Raw genomic sequence first — 5,736 nt, 5'->3', positions numbered from 1 at the left:
TGGAATGAGTGTTGTTCTCCCAAATCAGTCAAGCCCACCAGACAGAAGTCTACAGGAAAGTTTCCTTCTGGACACAGAGCCTGTTGGAAAGCCTTGCCAGCAGTGACAGCAGACCCCAAAACCCATGGATCAGAACAGCCTTTGGAAGTCTAATCCTTACCCTGATTTCAGACTATTAAGAAATTACTTGTGGCCAGTTTAATAAACAAACATTAAAAATCTTCCCCCAAAATTTGTTCAAATGTATTTTACACATTAGACAGTTCTTAACAAGGGAGAATACAGTTTCTTGACACTTAACATTTAAAGGTTTTATTGGCCATATTAATCTTCCTCACAAAAGTTTTAAGTTATCTACAAGTTCTTTGAATGTCAAAGTAAGAAGAGAAGAAACACTGACAAATTTAGGGGGCCATGTGGGAGCAGAAACTTGGCAACAGTTCCTCAGTCGAAGTGTATTCAGGCATACTTTTTCTCCAGTAAAATTTTTTGTAACTTTTCTGCAACCTCACTTATTTCTACCCAAATTAACATGGTAACAGGAATGGTAGCATTCTTCTTATCTGTGGGTGGATTTGGAGCACGTACAATAAGTATGTTGTTTTTCCCTGTTCAGGTACATGGCATCTTGGGTGGAATCAGAACAATCAGCAATATGTTGCCTAAATCGGTGTCTGCCCACACTAAAAGATGTATTTTCTGATTTGTTATAGGTTTTAAATGGAAAATATGCACACTTTTCTCTTTAAATTCATTGTCTTTCCTATAAAACAGTTTACAATTTTTGGAGTAAAAAGCATCTTCTTTTACTTCAGTAACTAGTACTTTGGGCAGCTCATCATTCACTTCTTCATCTCTGCCTTTGCATTCCTTACTGCCACCTTCAGCTTGTATCTCAGATGTTTTTGTGGAAAATGGTGAAAAAGGTGTTTTATTATGGGTAATATCTTTGCCAAATAAACTGGAGTTTCCAGAAGAAAATGAAAATCCAGTCAGGGGGCTAAAGTTTAATGAGCCCAAGACAGAACTATACATTTTCTTGCCAAAATTAAATGAGGCAATTGTTGCTTTTACTGATGGGTCCATTTTATTTACAGAAACCCTCTCAATCTTCTTTTAAGATGTATCCTCAGTTTTGTTGCCGTGAAACAAAGATGTTGACTCTTGCTATAATTTTGTTGTCCCAAATAGGGAAGGTGTCTGTCTTGCAACTGACATTTTGTTAGTTTCACTTTCAGAATTCCTGTTGCCACTACTCCTATGTTGTTGTTCAACACCTGCTGAATACTTCTCATAGTCTTTAGAGATAGGCGTCAGATCATAGAGTGAGTTTGTATTCACGTGCTTCGCTATTCAATCCTGAACAGAACAGTTTAAGGCAGCCAACTGCTTGTGATAGGCATTCCTGTGGCAGGCTGTACTACAGCTAAGGCCAGAGGAGGAGGCCTGCTGACTGTCGACCAAGGAGATAGAGCCATTTGCAACAACAAATCCAAAGGCTGCCTTGGTCTCAGTTGCTGCCCTTGCAGCACTGAGAGAAGAGCTGCTACCAGTAGACAGTCCTTCCAGAGGCTTCTCTCCAGCACCATTACCAAATCCAGACAACCTTCCTCCTCCAGAAGGTACAAACAAACCCTTAAAACCTTTAAAGGCTTCGCCACTATCAGATTCAAATCCAACATTTCTATGCTTTGCTTTCTTTATGGCTCTAATCTTCAAGACTTCCTCAGTGGCCGCTGAGAATGTTCCCACCTCTTCCTGCTTCGTTTCTTGATCCCAATTCCTATCTGTCAATTCCTTCTAAGCATTTCTTTTGTCCATTATTTCAAACCCCCAGGACAGCCACCGCGGCACTAGCTGGGGTGTGGGAGCCGCGAAAGCCTGGTGCGCGACAGCAAGCAGGTGCGAGTTTGCAGCGAATGGCCTGGGATCTGAAGCTGTTGCAGTGTGGGTAGTCATTTCTGGTGCACTGAGGATTCTCAATGGACTTGGTGGTCACCAAGCCCTGGGTCTCAAACACCATGTCCTCCAGGGGCCTCGTCTCTCTATGTTCTACAGTGAGGAAGAGATGTCTGCTCAGCCAGAAACTGCTGGGGGAACGTGCCTGTGTGTGTTCTTAAATCTGAAATTTGGCTCTTCTAGACAGTTTATAGTTAGATCTTGTTTTCTCATCCATTCAACAACTTTATGTCTTTTCATTACAGGGTTTATTTACATTTTTTTTTAACGTTTATTTATTTTTGAGCCGGAGAGAGACAGAGCATGAACAGGGGAGGGTCAGAGAGAGGGAGACACAGAATCTGAGGCTCCAGGCTCCGAGCTGTCAGCACAGAGCCCGACGCGGGGCTCAAACTCACAGACTGTGAGATCATGACCTGAGCCGAGGTCGGCCGCTTAACCGACTGAGCCACCCAGGCGCCCCAGGGTTTATTTACATTTAAAGTAACTAACGATCCATAAGATTTTGGTATTGCCATTTTGTTGTTTCCTGTCTACCTTATAGTTTATTTCTCCTTTGTCTTCTCTCTTCTGTTTACATGTGTTTGTTGATTTTTTGTTGTTACATGCTTTGACTCCTTTCTGGTTTCTTTTATGTATCTTCTACAGGTATTTTTTTTTTTTATGGTTACTGTAAGGCTTACATATGACATCTTATAGTTATATGACATCTTATATCATATGACATCATATAGTTATAACAATATGATGTATATGAATGAGTATGAGTGATGTGATATGAATGATGTATGAGTATATGAAGCCTCATAATACTTCAGTCACATGCAAATACCCTAGAATTGTACTTCTCCTCCACAACACTTTATATTCCTGATGTCACAAATCACAAGCTATAATATTGTGTGTTAACATATTATAATAGTTGTATTTTTATACTTTTGTATTTTAGCTTCTATATAAGAATTAAAATAATTTATGCATCACTGTTATGATATTATAGTACTTTGATTTACCTATATATTTACCATAACCAGCAAGCTTCATACTTTCACATGCTTTTGTATTGTTGTTCAGCATCATTTCATTTCAAATGAAGTTACTCCTTTGCATTTCTTTTAAGGCAGTTCTAGTGGTAATAAAATCCCTAAGCTTGTGTTTATCTTGAAAAATCTTTGTCTCTCTTTCATTTTTCAAAAATAGTTTTTCTGAGTATACTATTTTAAGTCAGCAGTTTTGTGCTTTCAGCAGTTTTAATTAAATGTTACCACTCTCCTCTAAGATGCAGCATTGTTACTGATGAATTACTGATTGTTGTATGTGGGTTCTTTTGTATCTGATGAGTTACTTTTCTCTTGGTACATTCAAAATTATCTCTTTATCTTGGAATTTTGACAATTTGATTAAAATGTATCTCATTGTGGATTTCTTTGGATTCTTTTTTATTGGTATTATTCTCAAATATGGATGCTTACCTACTTCCTTTCTTAAATTTGGAAATCTCCCAGCCATTGGTTCTTCATGTAAATTTTTTGACCCTTTTAATCTCTTCTTTCCTTCTTCAACTCTTGTAATGCTTATATTGTTCAACTTCATGGTATCCCATAAGCCCTTTGGCTTTTCCTCACTTTTTTTCCTTAATTCTTTCTTTCTCTATTTTTAAATTCCTTTGACTGGATAATTGCAAATGCCTTGTTTTCAAGTTCACTAATTCTTTTTTTCTGCTTGATCAAACCTATTGTTGAACTCCTCTAGAGAAATTTTCAGTTCAATTTTAGTATTTTTCAGCTCCAAATTTTTATATATATATATATATATATATATATATATATATATATCTTTGTTGATATTCTCATTTTATTCACATATTGTTTTCTCAAGCTTGTAGAGCATATTTGTGACAGGTATTTTGAATTCTGTGTCTGGTAACTTATATTCTTCCATTTCTTTAAGATCATATTGTAGACATGTTGTTAGTTTTTTGTTTGTTTATTTGTTTTGGGTCATATTTCTGTTTTTTTTTTTCATGTGTCTTAGAGCTTTGTTCTGAGATCAGTGAATATGGAGGAAAAAAGCCATATCTCTAGTTTTTATGGAATGACTTTATACAGGGGAAGACTTTCACTAATCAGCCTGGCTAGAGATTCTGGGGGCCTGTGAAACCACTTGGGGGAGAAGTAACTTCTCTGGGTCTCTGTTCAATTTATCAACTAGCAGTCAGTCCAACTTTTTTCTTCTTTTAATTTGTATTCTTTTTCTCCTTCTGATGTCTTTATTCACACCACAATTTTTAAAGGAGCAAGCATCTCCACTTTCTTTGGATGCCCCAGGCACCATGCTTTTTCCCTATCAGCACCTTGATTCAGGCAAGACTTCTACTAGTTTCTCGTACAGTTCTCCATGAATACAGAATGCTGGACACATTCTATTCTCCCCCTCCCTCCTGAGGAAGAAGCCTCATGTTGTGCACCTTCTTTCTCTCAATTGTACTAAATCATGCTAGATGTAGCAAGCTGCTCACCATTCTTTTTTGTTAGTGGTCCACAGGCTTCCAACTATGTCAGCTTAATCAGCAATTTAAATGAGATGAGACAGAAACCTATCCTTTGGGCAGCCCTCTCAAAGCTGGAACATTAAACACATGTTCTACTTTTCTTTTTCTACTTTAAAGTAGAAGTCATAAGCTAAGGCATTATCTCCCAGTACTGACCTATACTGTCTTGGAGTTGACATGGGTAAATTGAAATGGCCTTTCTTACCGATTCCAGTGTAACTGTTCTCAGATTTGTGCTTTCCTGGAGTACAGCAACTTCTTATTTGGGTTCTGGAATTCTCAAAAAGGTTATTATTATTTTTTGGCCTGTATTTCATTGCTATATTGATGTTTTTATGGGAGGATTACTGCTGGGACTTTCTATTCTAACATCTTGCTGATGTCATTATGCTCTTTTTTGACATTTTTTTTTTTTTACCAACAATATGGTAACCTCATATATAAATTTTGAAACATATCTTTTTTTTAATCCTTGAAATAGCTTGTGTATGATTGAAGCCAATTCTTTCAGTGTTGAAGTCACCTGGGCATGAATAACTTTAGTGGGAATGTTAGCTTGTGAATTAAATGTCTTTATTAGTTATAAAACTAATCAGTCTTTCTATGATTTTTTGATAACTTGCATTTTTCTAGGAATATGTTCATTTCAACTAAATTTTCTACTTGGAGTGCCATTTATTGAATCATAATAATTTCTTATTATTTTTATAATTACTGCAGGATTTTGGTTTTGTCCCTTTTAAATTTTTGATCCTGGTTACTTATACTTACTTATTTTTTTTCTTTCTCATTTGTAAGAATTGTTTGCATTATAAACCTTTCTGAGAACTAAGTTTTAGCTTTTTCAGTCTTCTTTATGGTAGGATTATTTCCATATTAATCTCTTTATTTATTTTATTTTTCCCTTCTACTCTAATTGGGTTCATTTGATATCTCTTAACTTCTTAAGATGAATTATAAACTAGTTAATTTTATATTTTTCCTAATATAAGATTTTAAAGCTACTCCTTTTCTTTTATGTTTTATACTGAGTCCCCACAAGTTCTGATACTTAGTATTCTCATTATTAGTTAAAATACTTTCCCATTGTTTCTTTTTTGTCTAATAAATTATTTAAAAGTGTGCTCTTAATTTTTAAACATATGGAGATGTTTCTGATTTTTTTTTAACTCTTTTTGAGCATACTTACATTGTGACACATTCTGCATCATTCCAGTTATTTGGTA

At 35.8% G+C, this 5,736-nt stretch overlaps 1 pseudogene; it reads right to left on the bottom strand.

Annotated features, from left to right (window-relative positions):
* Positions 1 to 459: 459 nt before the first annotated feature.
* LOC125931794 (nuclear pore complex protein Nup50-like) lies at positions 460 to 1,821 on the bottom strand (annotated as a pseudogene).
* Positions 1,822 to 5,736: the final 3,915 nt, after the last annotated feature.

Source organism: Panthera uncia, chromosome X, assembly GCF_023721935.1.
Source record: "Panthera uncia isolate 11264 chromosome X, Puncia_PCG_1.0, whole genome shotgun sequence".
Lineage (NCBI taxonomy): Eukaryota > Metazoa > Chordata > Mammalia > Carnivora > Felidae > Panthera > Panthera uncia.
The sequence above is the reverse complement of the archived record's forward strand: the minus strand, read 5'-3'. Positions and strand labels throughout refer to the sequence as shown.